This window comes from Kogia breviceps, chromosome 10 (genome assembly GCF_026419965.1).
Source record: "Kogia breviceps isolate mKogBre1 chromosome 10, mKogBre1 haplotype 1, whole genome shotgun sequence".
NCBI lineage: Eukaryota > Metazoa > Chordata > Mammalia > Artiodactyla > Physeteridae > Kogia > Kogia breviceps.
The window spans coordinates 31,330,253-31,350,319 of record NC_081319.1 but is presented as its reverse complement, the minus strand read 5'-3'; the positions used below and the strand labels follow the sequence as shown (position 1 = coordinate 31,350,319).

The window sequence follows — 20,067 nt, the reverse complement described above, 5'->3', positions numbered from 1 at the left end:
ATCTTTATTGGAATATAATTGCTTCACAATGTTGTGTTAGTTTGTGCTGTATAACAGAGTGAATCAGCCGTGTGTATAAATATATCCCCATATCCCCTCCCTCTTGAGTCTCCCTCCTACCCTCCCTATCCCACCCCTCTAGGTCGTCACAAAGCACTGAGCTGATCTCCCTGTGCTATGCAGCAACTTCCCATTAGCTATCCATTTTACATTTGATGGTGTATATGTGTCAGTGCTACTCTCTAACTTCGTCCCAGCTTCACCTCTGAGTCCTCAAGTCCATTCTCTACGTCTTAATTCCTGCCCTGTCACTAGGTTCATCAGTACCGTTTTTTTTAGTTTCTATATATATGTGTTAGCATCTGGTATTTGTTCTTCTCTTTCTGACTTACTTCACTCTGTATGACAGACTCTAGGTCCATCCACCTCCCTACAAATAACTCAATTTTGTTCCTTCTAATGGCTGAGTAATGTTCCATTGTATATACGTGCCACAGCTTCTTTATCCATTCATCCGTTGATGGACATTTTGGTTGCTTCTATGTCCTGTCTATTGTAAATAGTGCTGCAATGAATATTGTGGCACATGACTCTTTTTGAATTATGGTTTTCTCAGGGTATATGTCCAGTAGTGGGATTGCTGGGTCATAAGGTAGTTCTATTTTTAGTTTTTTAAGGAACCTCCATGCTGTTCTCCATAATGGCTGTATCAATTTACATTCCTACCAACAGTGCAGGAGGGTTCCCTTTTCTCCACACCCTCTCCAGAATTTATTGTTTGTAGATTTTTTGATGATGGCCGTTCTGACTGTTGTGAGGTGATACCTCATTGTGGTTTTGATTTGCATTTCTCTAATGATTAGTGATGTTGAGCATCTTTTCATGTGTTTGTTGGAAATCTGTATATCTACTTTGGAGAAATATCTATTTAGGTCTTCTGCCCATTTTTGGATTGGGGTTGTTTTTTTTTTATTTTGAGCTCCATGAGCAGTTTGTATAATTGGAGATTAATCCTTTGTCAGTCGCTTTGTTTGAAAATATTTTCTCCCATTCTGAGGGTTGTCTTTTTGTCTTGTTTATAGTTTCATTTGCTGTGCAGAAGCTTTTAAGTTTCATTAGGTTCTATTTGTTTATTTTTGATTTTATTTCCATTACTCTAGGAGGTGGGTCAGAAAGGATCTTGCTGTGATTTATGTCATAGAGTGTTCTGCCTTTGTTTTCCTCCAAGAGTTTTATAGTATCTGGCCTTACATTTAGGTCTTTAATCCATTTTGAGTTTATTTTTGTGTATGGTGTTAGGGAGTGTTCTAATTTCATTCTTTTACATGTAGCTGTCCAGTTTTCCCAGCACCACTTATTGAAGAGGATATCTTTTCTCCATTGCATATTCTTGCCTCCTTTGTCTAAGATAAGGTGACCATATGTGTGTGGGTTTATCTCTGAGTTTTCTATCCTGTTCCATTGATCTATATTTCTGTTTTTGTGCCAGTACCATACTGTCTTGATTACTGTAGCTTTGTAGTATAGTCTGAAGTCTGGGCACCTGATTCTTCCAGCTCCATTTTTCTTACTCAGTATTGCTTTGGCTATGCGGGGTCTTTTGTGTTTCCATACAAATTGTGAAACTTTTTGTTCCAGTTCTGTGAAAAATGCCATTGGTAGTTTGATAGGGATTGTATTGAATCTGTAGATTGCTTTGGGTAGTATAGTCATTTTCACAATGTCGATTCTTCCAGTTCAAGGACATGATATATCTTTCCATCCGTTTGTATCATCTTTGATTTCTTTCATCAGTGTCTTATAGTTTTCTGCATACAGGTCTTTTGCCTCCTTAGGTAGGTTTATTCCTAGATGTTTTATTTTTTTTGTTACAGTGGTAAATGGGAGTGTGTCCTCAATTTCTCTTTCTGACTTTTTGTTGTTACTGTACAGGAATGCAAGAGATTTCTGTGCATTAATTTTGTATCCTGCTACTTTACCAAATACAGTGATTAGCTCTAGTAGTTTTCTGGTGGCAACTTTAGGAATTTCTATGTATGGTATCATGTCATCTGTAAACAGTGACAGTTTTAGTTCTTCTTTTCAAATTTGGATTCCTTTTATTTCCTTTTCTTCTCTGATTTTTGTGGCTAAAACTTCCAAAACTATGTTGAATAATAGTGGCGAGAGTGGGACCCTTGTCTTGTTCCTGATCTTAGAGGAAATGCTTTCAGTTTTTCACCATTGAGAATGATGTTACTTGTGGGTCTGTCATATATGGCTTTTATTATGTTGAGGTAGGTTCCCTCTATGCCCACTTTCTGGAGAGACTTTATCATAAATGGGTGTGAATTTTGTCAAAAGCTTTTTCTGCATCTATTATCGTATGGTTTTTATTCTTCAGTTAGTTAATATGGTGTATCACATTGATTGATTTGCATATATTGAAGAATCCTTGCATTCCTGGGATAAACCCCACTTGATCATGGTGTATGATCCTTTTAATGTGCTGTTGGAGTCTGTTTGCTAGTATTGTTTTTTAATTAATTCATTAATTAATTTATTTTTGGCTGCATTGGGTCTTCGTTGCTGTGAGCAGGTTTTCTCTAGTTGTGGTGAGCAGGGGCTACTCTTTGTTGTGGTGCGCTGGCTGCTCATTGAGGTTGCTTCTCTTGTTGTGGAGCATGGGCTCTAGGTGCGTGGGCTTCAGTAGTTGTGGCACACAGGCTCAGTAGTTGTGGCACATGGGCTTATTTGCTTTGTGGCATGTGGGATCTTCCCAGACCAGGTCTTGAACCCATGTCCCCTGCATTGGCAGGCGGATTCTTAACCACTGTGCCACCAGAGAAGTCCCTGTTTGCTAGTATTTTGTTAAGGTTTTTTGCATCTATGTTCATCAGTGATATTGGCCTGTAATTTTCTTTTTTTTTAAATGACATCTTTGTCTGGTTTTGGTATCAGGGCTTCATAGAATGAGTTTGGAAGTGTTCCTCCCTCTGCTATATTTTGGAAGAATTTGAGAAGCACAGGTATTAGCTCTTCTCTAAATGTTTGATAGAATTTGCCTGTGAAGCCATCTGGCCCTGGGCTTTTGTTTGTTGGAAGATTTAATCACAGTTTCAATTTAAGTGCTTGTAATTTGTCTGTTCATGTTTTCTATTTCTTCCTGGTTCAGTCTTGCAAAGTAGTGCTTTTCTAAGAATTTGTCCATTTCTTCCAGATTGTCCATTTTATTGGCATATAGTTACTTATAGTAGTCTCTCATGATCCTTTGTATTTCTGCAGTGTCAGTTGTTGGTTCTCTTTTTTTATTTCTAATTCTGTTGATTTGAGTCTTTTCCCTTTTTTACCTGATGAGTCTGGTAGTGGTTTATCAATTCTGTTTATCTTCTCAAAGAACCAGCTTTTATTTTTATTGATCTTTGCTATTGTTTCCTTCATTTCTTTTTCATTTATTTCTGATCTGATCATTATGGTTTCTTTCCTTCTGCTAACTTTTTAAAAAACAGACCTTTATTGGAGTATAATTGCTTCACAATACTGTGTTAGTTTCTGTTGTACACCAAAGTGAATCAGCCATATGCATACATATATCCCCATATCCTCTCCCTCTTGAGCCTCTCTCCCCATCCTCCCTATCCCACCCCTCTAGGTCATCACAAAGCACCGAGATGATCTCCCTGTGCTATGCTGCTGCTTCCCACTAGCTAACTGTTTTACATTCAGTAGTGTATATATGTTGATGCTACTCTCACTTCGCCCATCTTCCTCCTCCCACCCTGTGTCCTCAAGTCCATTCTCTATGTCCATCTTTATTCCTGCCCTGCAACTGCGTTCATTAATACCATTTTTTCTGTTTTGTTTTTTTAGATTCCATATATGCGTTAACATACGGTGTTTGTTTTTTTCTTTCTGACTTACTTCACTCTGTATGACAGACTCTAGGTCCATCCACCTCACTACAAATAACTCATTTTCATTTCTTTTTATGGCTGAGTGAAATTCCATTGTATATATGTGCCACATCTTTATCCGTTCATCTGTTGATGAACATTTAGGTTGGTTCCATGTCCTAGCTATTGTAAATAGTGCTGCAATGAACATTGTGGTACATGTCTCTTTTTGAATTATGGTTTTCTCAGGGTATATGCCCAGTAGTAGGCTTGCTGGGTCATATGGTAATTCTATTTTTAGTTTTTAAAGGAACCTCTATACCATTTTCCATAGTGGTTGTATCAATTTACATTCCTACCAACAGTTCAGGAGGGTTCCCTATTCTTTTTATTTATTTATTTATTCATTTTTGGCTGCGTTGGGTCTTCATTGCTGTGCATGGGCTTTCTTTAGTTGCATCAAGTGGGGGCTACTCTTCCTTGCAGTGTGTGGGCTTCTCATTGTGGTGGTTTCTCTTGTTGTGAAGCACGGGCTCTAGGTGCGTGGGCTTCAGTAGTTGTGGCATGCAGACTCTAGAGCACAGGCTCAGTAGTTGTGGCACATGGGCTTAGTTGCTCTGCGGCATGTGGGATCTTCCCAGACCAGGGCTTGAACCCATGTCCCCTGCATTGGCAGGTGGATTCTTAACCACTCTGCTACCAGGGAAGCCCGGGGTTCCCTTTTCACCACACTCTTTCCAGAATTTATTGTTTCTAGGTTTTTTGATAATGGCCATTCTGACTGGTGTGAGGTGATATCTCTTTGTAGTTTTGATTTGCATTTATCTAATAATTAGTGATGTTGAGCATCTTTTCATGTGTTTGTTGGTAATCTGTATGTCTTCCTTGGTGAAATGTCTGTTTACATCTTCCGCCCATTTTTGGATTGGGTTGTTTGTTTTTTTGATATTGAGCTCCATTAGCTGTTTGTAAATTTTGGAGATTAATCCTTTGTCTGTTGTTTCATTTGCAAATATTCTCTCCCATTCTGAGGATTATCTTTTTGTCTTGTTTATGGTTTCCTTTGCTGTGCAAAACCTTTTAAGTTGTCCCATTTGTTTATTTTTGTTTTTATTTCTGTTACTCTAGGAGATGGGTCAAAAAAGATCTTGCTGTGGTTTATGTCAAAGAGTGTTTTTCCTCTGTTTTTCTCTAAGAGTTTTATAGTGCCTGGTCTTATATTTAGGTCTTTAATCCATTTTGAGTTTATTTTTTGTGTATGGTGTTAGAAAGTGTTCCAATTTCATTCTTTTACATGTAGCTGCCCAGTTTTCCCAGCACTACTTATTGAAGAGGCTGTCTTTTCTCCATTGTATGTTCTTGCCTCCTTTGTCATAAATTAGGTGCCCATATGTGCATGGGTTTATCTCTGGGTATTCTATCCTGTACCATTGATCTATATTTCTGTTTTTGTGCCTGGGTGGGTTTTTTGTTGTTGTTGTTCTTCTTTCTCTAATTGCTTTAGGTGTAAGTTTAGGTTGTTTATTTGAGATTTTTCTTGTTTCTTGAGGTAGGATTGTATTGCTATAAACTTCCCTGTTAGGAATGCTTTTACTGCAACTTAAAAAATTTAAATCAACACAAATAGATAAATGACTAGCTTAAATTAATCAAGTAGAAATGTTTTATTAATATTGACTATGTATAGTAACTTGAAGTAGACTATAAATTTTTGCCATTAAGAATGTGTCTATACTCCACACACAAACTGCTAGAACTGATAAATGGATTCAGCAAGGTAGCAGGATACAAGATTAACATACAGAAATCTGTTGTATTTCTTTATGCTAACAATGAAATATCAGAAAGGGAAAGTAAAAAAACAATCCCTTTTAAAATCGTATCCAGGGGCTTCCCTGCTGGCGCAGTGGTTGAGCATCTGTCTGCCAATGCAGGGGACACAGGTTCAATCCCTGGTCCGGGAAGATCCCACATGCCACAGAGAAACTAAGCCTATGCGCCACAACAGCTGAGCCTGTGCTCTAGAGCCCATGAGCCACAACTACTGAGCCAGCGTGCTGCAACTACTGAAGCCCATGTGCCTAGAGCCCATACTTCACAACAAGAGAAGCCACCACAGTAAGAAGCCGTGCACCGCAATGAAGTGTAGCCCCCGCTCGCTGCAGCTAGAAAAAAACCCATGTGCAGCAGTGAAGACCCAACACAGCCAAAAATAAATAAATAAAGTAAATAAAATAAAAATTAAAAAAATCACATCCAAAAAAGTAAAATAGTTAGGAATAAACCTGACCAAGGAGATGAGAGACTGATATGCTGAGAACTATAAAACATTGATAAAGGAAATTGAAGATGATTCAAAGAAAAGGAAAGATATCCTATGCTCTTGGATGGGAAGAATTAATATTGTTAAGATGACTATACTACCCAAAGAAATCTATAGATTTAATGTGATCCCTATCAAATTACGCATGACATTTTTCACAGAAATAGAACAGGTAATCCTAAAATTTGTATGGAACCATAAAAGAACCAGAATTATCAAAGCAATACTGAGGAAAAAGAACAACACTGGAGGCATAACCCTCCCAGACTTCAGACAATATTACAAAGTACAGTAATCAAAACAGCATGGTATTGGCACAAAAACAGATCCATAGATCAATGGAACAGAACAGAGAGCCCAGAAATAAACTCACACACCTATAGTCAATTAATCTTTGACAAAGGAGGCAAGAATATACAGTGGAGAAAAGACAGTCTCTTCAGCAAGTGGTGTTTGGAAACCTGGACAGCTGCATGTAAATTAGTGAAGTTAGAACACACCCTCATGCCATACACAAAAATAAACTCAAAATGGCTTAAAGACTTAAATATAAGACATGACACCATAAAATTCCTAGAAGAGAACATAGGCAAAACATTCTCTGACATAAATCATACCAATGTTTTCTTAGGTCAGTCTCCCAAGGCAAAAGAAATAAAATCAAAAATAAACAAATGGGACCAAATCAAACTTATAAGCTTTTGCACAGCAAAGGAAACCATAAATAAAATGAAAAGACAACCTATGGACTGGGAGAAAATATTTGCAAACAATGTGACTGACAGAGGCTTAATTTCCAACATATACAAACAGCTCATATAACTCAATAACAAAAAATCACAAACAATCCAATCAAAAAATGGGCAGAAGACCTAAATAGACATTTCTTCGAAGAAGACATACAGATGGCCAATAGGCACATGAAAAGATGCTCAGCATCTCTAATTATTAGAGAAATGTAAATCCAAACTACAATGAGGTATCACCTCACACTGGTCAGAATGGCCATTATCAAAAAGTCTATAAATAACAAATGCTGGAGTGGAGAAAAGGGAAACTTCCTACACTGTTGGTGGGAATGTAAATTGGTGTAGCCACTGTGGAGAACAGTAAAAAACTAAAAATAGAGTCACCATATGATCCAGCAATTCCACTCCTGGGCATATATCCAGAGAAAACTATAATTTAAAAAGATACATGTACTCCAATGTTCACAGCAGCACTATTTACAATAACCAAGACATGGAATCAACCTAAAGGCCCATCAACAGATGAATGGATAAAGAAGATGTGGTATATATATATATCATACACACACACACACACACACACACACACACACACACAATGGAATACTACTCAGTCATAAAAAAGAATGAAATAATGCCATTTGCAGCAACATGGATGGACCTAGAGATTATCATACTAAGTGAAGTAAGAAAGAGAAAGACAAATGCCATATGATACCACTTATATGTGGAATTTAAAATATGACACAAACAAATTTATTCATGAAACAGAAACAGATTCACAGACACAGAAAACAAATTTATGGTTACTAAAGGGGACAGGGGGTTGGGAGGGATAAATTAGGAGTTTGGGATTAGCAGATACAAGCTTCTAATGTATAAAATAGATAAACAACAAGGTCCTACTGTATGGCACAGGGAACTATATTCAATACTCTGTAATAAACCACAGTGGAAAAGAATATGTATGTATAACTGAATCACTTTGCCGTACACCAGAAATTAACACATCGTACATCAACTATATCCCAATAAAAAATAAATAATCAAAGAATGTGTCTATAAATATGTATTTTCAGAAGTGAGGCTCTTTGAAAAAAATTTATATGTTGCTTAAAATACAGCATAAATATAGCAATATAGCATAGCTGTTCAGAAGACCAGTTTTGCCACTTAAAGGAATTTGTACTGTAAACATAGTCATAAAAGAAATGGGTGAGGGACTTCCCTGGTGGTGCGGTGGCCAAGAATCCTCCTGCCAATTCAGGGGACACGGGTTCAATCCCTGGTCCAGGAAGATCCCACATGCCGTGAAGCAGCTAAGCCCGTGTGCCACAACTACTGAGCCTGTGCTCTAGAGCCTATGAGCCACAACTACTGAGCCCGTGCCTAGAGCCCGTGCTCCACAACAAGAGAAGCCGCCGCAATGAGAAGCCCACGCACCACAACGAAGAGTAGCCCCTGCTCACCACAACTAGAGAAAGCCCGCGCACAGCAATGAAGACCCAATGCAGCCATAAATAAATCAATCAATAAGTAAATTTATTTTAAAAAAACAATGGGTGAAATAGATTTATGTATAAGATGATTCATGGTAACTATTTATAATAACTGTTTATAATAGCAAAAAAAGGAAATAACCTAAATATTCAGGGTCTGGATTAAAAAACTTATGTGGGACATCCATGAAATGGAATATTATGAATCTGTAAAAGAAATAAAGGTGCTTTCCATATACAAGAGACATATCCATTTTTCTTCTTTACTAGAATATCTTCAGAATGGTTATGAAGGGAAATTTGAGAAATCAGATGACGTTTTCAGCCATGATTTTCTTTTTTTTTAAACTTTCTATTTTTTAATTAATTAATTGATTAATTTATTAAAAAATTTGGGGGGGGCTCTTTTGGATCTTCTTTGTGGTGCACGGGCTTTCTCTAGTTGCGGAGATCATTGCGGTGCGTGGACTTCTCATTGTGGTGGCTTCTCTTGTTGTGGAGTGCGGGCTTTAGGCACACGGGCTTCAGTAGTTGCAGCACGTGGGCTCAGCAGTTGTGGCTTGCAGTCTCTAGAGCTCAGGCTCAGTAGTTGTGGCACACGGCCTTAGTTGCCCCGAGGCATGTGGGATGTTCCTGGACCAGGGCTTGAACCTGTGTCCCCTGCATTGGCAGGCGGATTCTTAACCACTGCACCACCAGGGAAGCCCTAAACTTTCTATTTTAAAACAACTATATATTCACAGGAAGTTGGAAAGATAGTACAGAGAGGTCCCTGTGCCCTTCATCTTGTTTCCCCCAATGGTTGCAGCTCAAAGAACTATAGTACAATACCAAAGCCAGGAAACTGATATTGGGACAGCATGCATGTATGTTATTATATCACCAGTGTAGAATGGAGTAACCTCCACTGCAGTCAAGATACACAACTGTTTCATCACCACAAGGATCTCCCTCTTGTTGCCCTGTGTCAGTTACACCCACCCTTCCCTGCACCATCCCTACCCCTGGCAACCACTAATCCGTTTTTCATCTCTAAAGTTTTGTCATTTTGAGAATATTATGTCAATGTAATAATGCAGCATGAGATTTTTTTTTCCACTTAGCATAAAGCCCTTGAAATCCATCCAAGTTGTTGCCTATATCAGTAGCTTTTTCCTTTTTTGTTGAATATTATTCCATGATCTGGATGTACTACAATTTGTTTAATCATTCAAACAACCAAAATTGTATGACATTTTGGTTGTTTCCAGTTTGTGACTATTGCAAATTAAGCTACTATGAACAATCATGTACAGGTTTTTGTGTGAACATAAGTTTTCATTTCACTGGGATAAATGCCCAGGATTGCGATCACTGGGTTGTAGGATAAGTGTATGCTTAGTTTTTTAGAAGCTGCCAAATTATTTTCCAGAGTGCTGTACCATTTTACATTCCCAGCACAGTTTTCTTTTCATACAAAATGCTATTGACTAGTGTTACCACAACGGCATGAGGCCAAAGGCATATGAGAATCTGAGCTATTTTGAATTTCTAGAGAAAATAAATTTAATATACATTAGATGGAGGAAAAAAGAGAGGTCAGGACTAATCTCTTTGCTGGCCCACAAGGTCCCATGTTTATCGTCCCAGGTTTTCAGAATAATTCTTCCCTCACCATCAAGCTAACCTTTGGTTGGAAAGCTGCAACACATTGTACAGATCACCTGGGTGTACCCCTGACCTATGACCCCTGCTTGTATTCTGTCCCAAGGCACCCTCTGAAGCTTGGTCTCATTCTGGAATGTTCTACCTCCAAGAATAGTCATTTAGAGATTTTAGAGTCATTTCAGAACCATCCCCTCCCAGGGACCTCTGTACTTACACACCCTGCCCCCCAGATCCCCAGCACTAAATAGCATTAAAAGTGTTTTGGGGCTTCCCTGGTGGCGCAGTGGTTGAGAATCCGCCTGCCGATGCAGGGGACACGGGTTCGTGCCCTGGTCCGGGAAGATCCCACATGCTGCGGAGCAACTAAGCCCGTGAGCCATGGCCGCTAGGCCTGCGCATCTGGAGCCTGTGCTCCGCAACGGGAGAGGCCACAACAGTGAGAGGCCCGCATACCGAAAAAAAAAAAAAAAAAAAAAAAGTGTTTTGAATATGTTTGTCAACCCTGACCCCCACCCTCCAGGCTTTAGTTGTTAGGGTACAGGCATGAGGTCACACACTTCCCCATGTCAGGAATGCAGGCTCCAGGTCATGCTGCCCTTCCTGATGTCCTTGGACATGTAATAACTCCTGAGCCTGAATTTCCTCACCTGTACAGTTGAGGCTATAGATAACAGTGCCTGCTAACAGGGCCGTTCAGTTGTTTTGCAGGTAGTTATAGGGTGTCTATTATGGGCCAGCTGAGGATACAGTGGTGAACAAAGAGGAGGCCTTGCCCTCCGGGAGTGCAACTGAAAGAGGAGACCATAACTACAGTGCTCAGCCCAGCCTTTGGCATGTAGTTGGCCCTTGAGAAATGTTAGTTATTTCATTATTGTAGTTAAACTCAATACTTGTTTGTGGACTTGAATGGAATATGAACCCAGTATTACACATCTGGTCTAGTATAGTCTCATTCATTGTAGTCAGCCATTAATTGCCATTAATTGTTAGGAGTGTGCTGGTTTATCCCATTGCTAAGGTCAGATAAATTGCTGACCAAAGTCACTGCATTTTGTGCTTAACACTTAGGTTTATTCTGAGTTTAATATCTTTAAAAATATATATATTATTTATTCATTTAGGCTGCTCTGGGTCTTAGTTGTGGCACGTGGGATCTTCGTTGCAGCATGTTTAGTTGCAGCATGTGGGCTTCTTAGTTGTGGCATGTGGACTCTTAGTTGCGGCATGTGAACTCGTAGTTGCAGCATGTATGTGGGGTCTGGTTCCCTGACCAGGGATTGAACCCAGGCCCGCTGTACTAGGAGTGCGGATTCTTACCCACTGGACCACCAGGGAAGTCCCCTGAATTTAATATCTTGAATATCAGATTCAGAAAGTGTCTCTTGCTGTAACAGCTTTGAAAAAAAGTCTTTATACAAACTTGCAAAAAAGTCCCTAACAATGTGTTCAAAGGTCCATATATTATTGAAAGACTCCCACAACAATAAGGAACAATTTCATTGTTTATAAAAGGCAGCATAGTTCATAAATACTTAATCAGAAATACAAAATTTAGCAGGGGAAAAAACCCTTACAGGAAATTAATTTTTTTAATTTGTAAAAATGCCAAAAAAGGTGGCCAGAAAAAAAAAAAGAAGATGGCAGCTGAATGAATGCAAAAATACTTAAAAGAGTATTTGTCTGAATTTTAGGCAAACTGTTCATTATGCAAATTGGTCAATGAACAAACTGGTCACTAGGTAATTTATTATTAGGACATGTGGCTCTGGTCAGAGTAGTCCGTTCCTAGGGTGGAACCAACATGGTGGCCATGGGCAGGTTGCCTATTATGATAGGGCTGGATGGGAGTGTCCTATTGGATGAGTCTAGGTTACACCCTTGCTTCCAGGAAGTGGGGAGAGGGATATGGGGCCTCTCTGACTTCCACAGGGTTAGTTGGGGCCCTGTTCCCTTCTATGACCCACACAACCACAGAGGTCTCCAAATAGTAACCAGCATATGTTCATTATGGTAAATGAATAGACAGACTCAGGTAACACGGACTCCAGTCATTGTTCATCAACCATCCAGTAATGTGACTTTGCAAAAGTTCCCTAAGCTCTCCTCAGCCTGAGTTTACTCATGCATAAAATGTCAGGGTGGACTTAGATGGTCGCTGCAGTCCCTGTAAGCTCTACGATTTCCTGAGATTTCACTGCTGTCAGAACTCCTCCCATGCTGTGACCTTTCCAGCAGACTAGAGGCTAGGATGGAGATAAGGAGTACCATTTTTTTGTGAAGCGTTTGAAGACAGGCAAGACTTTGCTATAGCAAAGGTTAATGTGCTGTGTCTCAAAGTTCTATTTCCCCAGGCTCTCAGAATGTAAATGTTAAAGTGATGAAAACAGTGAAATCTAGGCTCTGGTTCATTTCAATCAGGGCTGCTCACCCCTCATGGTGCAGCCCTGGAACAGAGGGCCTCCTCTGTGGCCTGCAGCTTCATAAACTTGGGTTTAGTCTGTCAGCACTGATTTAAAGAGATTTGGTAGTTCAGTTTACTTCTGGGAAAAAAACTGACATTCACAGCTGGGTTTGGGGGCTAATAGTGAAACCTGAGCTGGCTTCTTCCCCCCTGGAGGGGTGGAGTGAGTCAGTTGTTTGCACGGAAGGCTGTGGTGTCAAGTCTACAAATTCACAGGCCTTATGCTTTCTCCACTTTAAACCGAAAGGTGTTGCAACATAGTTTTAATTGCTAAGCCCTAGCTGCAAACCCAAATCTCTGGATTTGTTAAGAATTGGGTGTGAAAGGCTGTGAATAATGGCGGTTTTCTTTCTTTATATTTTCTTATAAATTTATTTATTTTTATTTTTAGTTATTTTTGGCTGCATTGGGTCTTTGTTGCTGTGTGCGGGCTTTCTCTAGTTGCGCTGAGCAGGGGATACTCTTTGTTGCAGTGTGTGGGCTTCTCATCGCAGTGGCTTCTCTTGTTGTGGAGCATGGGCTCTCGGCGCATGGGCTTCAGTAGTTGTGGCACATGGGCTCAGTAGTTGTGGCTCGTGGGTTTTAGAGCACAGGCTCAGTAGTTGTGGCAAACGGGCTTAGTTGCTCCGCAGCATGGGGGATCTTCCCGGACCAGGTCTCGAACCCATGTTCCCTGCATTAGCAGGTGGATTCTTAACCCCTGTGCCACCAGGGAAGCCCCCAGTGGCAGTTTTCTGCCAGGTGTGTTTATTTGTTCCTCCCCTCCTTCATTTGCTTCCTTGTTTGTGCCTAAGCCCAGACCAAAGGTGTGCTTTCCTCCAAGTGATAGGCCTGTAGAGGTAACTGCAATTTACCTTCATTTCTATTCCTTGCTGGAATCTATGGACCTTGTATCTACCCCAGTCTCCTGAGAACAAGCAACTCTGAATTCTTCTTGCCATAGCTGGTTGACGGACTGATTGTACATCTCAAATGCAAAACTTTGCATTTTCAAATACTTTTGTGTCTGGTTCAGAAGTGACAGAAAAAGCGAGAGGTTGCTGGTGGTACTGTCTTCCCTAAAAAATAAGAAATACCCTTCTAGGTTTGTTTAAAAAAATTTTTTTTTTGACCTACTGAGACTTCTTCAATTCTTCCTTAATTTGGGCTTCCTAGCTCCCAGCCAAACTCACTCAGGATGGGAAGCCCTGCAGGGTTTTGGCAAGACAGTAAGAACTGGCCTTTGTTTATTTGTTTTTGGCCGTGAGGCATGTGGGATCTTAGTTCCCCTACCAGAGATTGAACCTGTGCCCCCTGCATTGAGAGCGTGGAGTCTCAACCACTGGACCACCAGGGCATTCCCAGAACTGGCCTTTAAATCCTAGCTCGGATACTTGCTATTTGTGTGACCTGGGCTCATCATATACCTCTCTGAGTTTCCACACAATTTCCATAAAACAGGAGCAATAATAAAACCTATTTCAGGGATATTGTGAGTATACATAGTAGGCACTCAATTTCTAGTTCTTACCTCTATTAATTGAATCTATCAATTTAAACATTAAACTTAAGGTCCTTCTGAAAACTCTTTAAGTAAAGAATGCCATGGATGGATGGATTTAGGAATTCATGTTTACCAATACAGCTTAAAGGCGACGTTTCAATAGGATGTTTTCAGTTGCAAGGAAGAGAAAATGCTGACCCAAACTGGCATAAATTATAAGAAAATACATTACCCAACGGTGTGATGGTTGATTCAGTGGCTTACTGGTGTTGGTAAGGACCCAGGTTTCCCTGCTCTCTCTCAGCCTCTTCTAGAGTGGGTTGTATCTACTCGTGGTCACAGGTAACTGGAGCAGCAGGTAGAGGCATAATACTTAGACACAGCAATATCCAGAGGTAGAACAAGTGTCCTCTTTTTCGGAGCCAGAAAACCTTTCTCAGAAACGTCCCATCAGATATATCTTTATATTTCAGTGGGCAGAACTGAGTCACACGCTAGAAACGACTAATGAGAATTAAACTAATGAGACGACTAAGATAGAATTAAACCAGTTAGGATTTATCTCTAAGCTAGGGATGAGGTGAGCATTTCCTGAGTCACGCTGGGGAGGACAGCTCCTTGAATGAAATCCAGGTTCCAATAGCAAAGGAATATGGGGAGGATTGCTTTGATCACCTCCTCTTCACCCTGTTAGTGAGGAGGGATTCCCACCGTAGGGTTATGGGGGTGACCAAACACCTGACACTTGACACTGGGCAGATGAGACTGACAGCAGTTTATTAGTCACCTATACTCAGCCTTGGGGAGGAGGACACCACACATCATGCAGGGCCACATGGGAGGTACACTCGGGAACACAGTAACTGTAGTCACAAGAGGTGAGGTGCCCCTTAGTTGCTGCAGGAGGATTTGATTGGCTTGTTGGAATAATTCCATGGGCTGGCAGGAACTGAAGCCCACTTCTCAGGGATAAGCAGGAACCGTGCCTGGTCCCTTCGACAAGAAGGGTTATATGGCTAGGGGACCTCATGGGTGCAGCATAGTGGGGAGGGGGACTTGCAGTTAGGCCATTTAAGGTCCTCCCAATTTTATCAGATGTCGAGGCAGCACATAATATTGAACTTTAATGTTAGGGCTTAACACCACAGGGGTGGATGTGGGATATATATATGTGGCAGATGACCATCCATCTAAGCAACCACCCCTTCCTACCTTCTGTTATCCATCCATCCATCCATCCGTCCATCCATCCATCCATCCATCCATCCATCCATCCATCCATCCATCCTCTGTATCTTCCACAAAAGATTGACATTCTTTCTGCTTCTCTGCTTGGTTTCCATGGTGTCCAGCTCATAAGTTGTTTGTGAGTGGTCAACGTTCGGATCAGCCCTTCTAGTGTTGTCGCCAACTCTTCACCTTTTTTCGACTCCGCACTAGCCAGTAGAGTCAACTCATTGACTCTGGAATGTGCTTTTTTCTGTTCTGCTTCTTCTTTTGCTAGGACCATCCTCCTCTCCTCTCCGCTTGTCCAAATTCCCCCTCCCTTGAGCCATATCCCTCATCATTCAAACACACCTTCTCTCCCTTCCCTGAATTCTGGTTCTTCATGTCAGCCCAGAACCTTCGTGGCAGTTGCTTTGTGTGAGTGCATAACCACACGCTCCTGGGTGTCACTGCAATTAAATCATCGAAGTCCTGTGGAAAAATATCCATGATATAGATACAAAAGCAGTATGACTAGAATCTCTAAGTGAACATTTATCTAGCACCTGGCATGTAGAAGGCACTCAATAAAAAAGTGTAGAAATGGTCAATAAAACACCTGAATAGCCTTAAAATTCTGAACATTATTTTTAAAAGGCTGCGTATTGATTGATATGCAGAAATTTTCCAGGCTCAGAGAAATGATTTCTCTTTTTCAATCTAGGTCACCATTTAACTGGCTTCAACATTTGCTGCATACACCCTTAGAATTTTCACATTACCTATGCACTATCTATGTTATTACTAACATGTTTCTTTAAATTGATTCATTTAAAAACCTATTCTAGATCTAAGCAATAGTATCTGTGACATCGGGGGCTTTATGTGCTAGTTATTTTCATGTATCTTAGAAAAAATACACAATTAAGATATAAAATAATTGTCTATGTGACACCTAAACTTATTTTATGTGACACACTTGGGAATCTCTAATCTTGCTATATTCATATCTACATAATTTATGATAAAAGGCCAGTCAGACACAAAAGACTACTATTGTATGTTTACTATCGTATGCTTTTTTATTTTTAAAGGACTGACAGCTTCCATTCCTTCCCCGTGTATGCTTTTATATAAACATTTTAGTAAAGGCAAAACTCTAGAGACAGAGGGAACAACAGTAGTTGCCTGGAGCTAGGGATGGAAGTGGGGATTGACCTTGAACAGGCACCAGGGAACTTTCTGGAGTGACGGAAATGTTCTAAAACTGGATGGTGGTGATGGTTGCACACTGTATGAATTTAGAAGAATTCATCAAACTCTATATTTAAAATGGATACATTGAATCTTTTGTAAATTGAATCTCAAAGAAGAAGGAGGAGGAGGAGAAAAAGAAGAAAGAAAAGAAATAATCAGCAAGGAGGGGGGCAAGACGGGGCTTCTGGAGTCCTGGTGATGTTCTGTTTCTTGATCTGGGTGTTGGTTACAAGGTATGTTCACTTTGTGAAAAACCATTCATTTATGCTTTATGCACATTTCTATATGAATGTTATATCCCAGTAACAAACTTTACTAAAAAGAAGAAAAAATCAGCCAAGGTAGGGACACCATTTCTTTCCAAGTAATAAAAAGTTATTACTTTCCTGTTTGTTTATTTATTTATTTAGCGGTACGCGGGCCTCTCACTGTTGTGGCCTCTCCCATTGCGGAGCACAGGCTCTGGACGCGCAGGCTCAGCGGCCGTGGCTCACGGGCCCAGCCGCTCCGCGGCATGTGGGATCTTCCCGGACCGGGGCACGAACCCGTGTCCCCTGCATCGGCACGTGGACTGTCAACCACTGCGCCACCAGGGAAGCCCCTGTTTATTATTTTGTATAATCGCATTGCCCTGCCAAGTTAGTTTCATGACGTTAGGTGTTCAGGTTTTATGTGTCTTAATACAGAAAGGGTTATAAAAATATACATTTAGCTACTCACACAAGTGCTATAAGAATGTCAGTGGAAGCAATTGTTTCTTAATTATTCATTGCAATTATCAACATGGACAATTTCAACTTGCAACCAAAATAAATAGATGTTGTAAGAGACCTTGGTGGAACAATCAAATCATCAGTCTCAAAAAGTAACCCCCTCCTCAGCCCAGTTCTCCCGCTGCCTGCCAGAGTTTCAGTTCTATATTTATCTCTTCAAATCAGCAGTATAGCAATTAGTTATTATAATAAGAGTTACCAATTTATTGTGTGCCGACTTTATGCCAGGCCCTGCGTTATCAGAGTTTTTCATACTTTAATTGCCTCACTTCATTTTCACAACAACCCTGCCACAGAGTTGTTTTATTCTACTTTATAGTAGAGGAAACTGAGGCTGAGGGGTCCAGGCCCACAATGCTGGTGAGTGACAGAGCCAGAGAGCCAGCTGGAGTCCCACCCAGTGTTCTTTGCTCTGTCTGGGACCTGACTTCAGTAACAGGAAATAAGTGACACGTGTAGAATTCTGAATCCCAAAACATGGCTCTTTACAGGTTACTATAGTTACTTCTCTACACGATGCTCTTGTTTTTTGCCAGGATAACAATGGATCAACTATTAGCCATTGAGGTGTTGAACCTCCACCATCATCATGAAACCCGAGGACATTTCAGTAGGTTTAAAATAGTGTTCCTGCCTTTTCATCAGACCTTTTATTTCAGAAGCCCCTGGGATATTAACAGGTCCTGTACTATGGAAGCTTTACAAATATTGTTATTTGCACCTTGTGTAAAACATAGGGGCTTTCTAAAGGTAATACAGCTGGATTTTAGGCAGAGTCTCACAGGACTCCTTTATAAGCGATGCATTTGGGTGGGGGGGTGGTGTACACGGGTGCTCCCTCAATGTGTTGAGGGAGGGAGAGGGCATCCAGGCAGGAAGACGTGTGGAAAGAGAGGACTTGGATGTATTAGGAAGAAGAGACTCAGCCTGGGAGGGACAGGACAGAGGGGACAGGAGCTGTGCTTTTCAAGTGAATAAGGCTCTTGGTAAACTAGCAAACCCACGCGGAGGAAGTGGTTTGGATTAGGAATGGGGCAGGAGGTCAACCAAGGCCTGAAATGTGTTATTGACAAGCATTTAGAGCACTGAGCTGTCAGGGAGAATAAGAACTCAGTATCTGGAGTTGTCTTGCCTCCTTTGTGCCAGCTGGCCATGCTATGGTCAGGCAGCTTTATTCCCTTTTGGCATTTCTGGACTCTCGAGGCCTGTGAACTTCACAGATATGGCACACTAAGACACACACAGGACTAAAGACAGAAGCCAGATCTTCTGATCCCTTTAATTACAGAGTCATAATGGTGAAGAGGATGGTGACATCCAAGGACGACCACAGGGCCTCTCTCTCACCACTGGTGAGAACCAGATTCCTTCCCCTGGTTCTGTAGCTCCCAGCAGAGTTTTGGAAGCTGATTAAAGAGAAAATCAGTAATAATAGGTCATTAGAAACCTTATAAAGAGGAAGAATGCCCTCATCACATTTACCAAAGCATCTCCATGGCTGGAAGTGGGGAAAGCATTGGAAACCTCGCTGGCGGCAAGGGCCACTTGTGCCAGAGGTTGGCCTAGAGGCTGGGGCAAGTGTGCAGAGGGACTGGAGCTGGTCCCCAGGGCTGGAGCGGGGAGACTGTTTAGAAATGTATTTCCCAGTCAGCAGCCAGTGGGTAAAAGGCTAAGGAAAGCCTTTTACCAGCCCCAAGAGAACCTTAGCTGGTGAAACCAGTGGCACAATGACCAAAGGCGACTGAGGGGGAGAAAGGGAGAGACACACACACAAAAGAGAAAGGACCCACCACCAAGAAAGGCTGAGTTGAGTGGGTTTCTCCACTGGCCATCCACTTGGCTATTCAGAATACCCCAGGAGGGTAGTTGGGAGGAGTTCAGCAAAGTCTTGGGTCCAGGTAATCCATGCAATTAGCTGCTTTAAGGTCCCTTTCCTCTTGGGGTCCCTTGGGACCGTCCATGTCCATCTTGGGAGGGATGGTGGGAGGTAATTGAATGACCACAGTTGGCTGAGTGTAGGTTTAGCCCCTAGGTGACCCGCTTGGACTTCGATAGCCCTCCAAGCAGTTGATCAGCATCCCCCAACCTTTGGGGGCACCTCCCTACCCAGGGGATGGTCACAGCCTCTCTCCGATCTATGGCTGAGGCATACACTCCCACCCTGGTCCCCGCAGGACCCCCATTTGAATGTTCAAGAGGCTGTTGGGGAAAACGCCCTGAAGAGACACAGACTTTCTTTTTTGCATTCCTAGGCCACCAATCCTAAGGCTCCCTGAGGCTGGGGGCGGCGTGAGGGGCTCTAAGTGACAGAGGTGAGGTGTGGTGGGAAGGGGTGCTCCCCGCTGTGGGTAATCATGCAAGAGATTCATGCTGCTTTGGGGGCCGAGTTTCATTTGCTGGTTCCTTTTCCTATCTTGTTAACTGTTTTCTCTTTGGTGCTCTTTCGTTTCTCTACCCACTAAACCATACTGCCCAGGGTTAAGGCCAGGGTTGTCCCAGGTGAAGCAGGACACCCTGAGTGAAGACTGAGACACAGCCTTCTCTGTCAGCAAGGTCACATTCCAGCTGGTAATGGACAGTCATCAACGGAGTGAGTGTTTATGCTCAGTGGGGGTGAGCAGGGGGGTGGTCTGGGAGCCCAGGGATGAGGAGGGGTTGAGGCCAGGGAGGTCTCCCAAAGGAGGAGGGAGTTGGTGCTGGTTTGTGCTAGAGTTGCCAGACAAAATACAGGATGGCTTGTATTTAATGCAATATTTGTGACATACTCATACTTAAACAATTATTTGTTGTTCATCTG

General features: G+C 41.5%; 1 protein-coding gene across 5 annotated transcripts in view; it reads left to right on the top strand.

The window, feature by feature from the left end:
- The window catches only part of KCTD6 (potassium channel tetramerization domain containing 6), a 56,342-nt gene that overhangs the window by 20,507 nt on the left and 15,768 nt on the right, over window positions 1-20,067 (top strand). For 2 of the 5 annotated variants that reach the window (XM_067043792.1, XM_067043791.1), the window contains exon 3: window positions 19,747-19,860. The exons of 2 other annotated variants lie outside the window; for them this stretch is intronic. The gene's annotated coding sequence lies outside the window, so the exon portion shown is untranslated. Of the gene's footprint in view, window positions 1-19,564; window positions 19,583-19,746; window positions 19,861-20,067 lie in introns of those variants that run through there. One more of the 5 variants, XM_067043793.1, reaches the window with a different exon arrangement.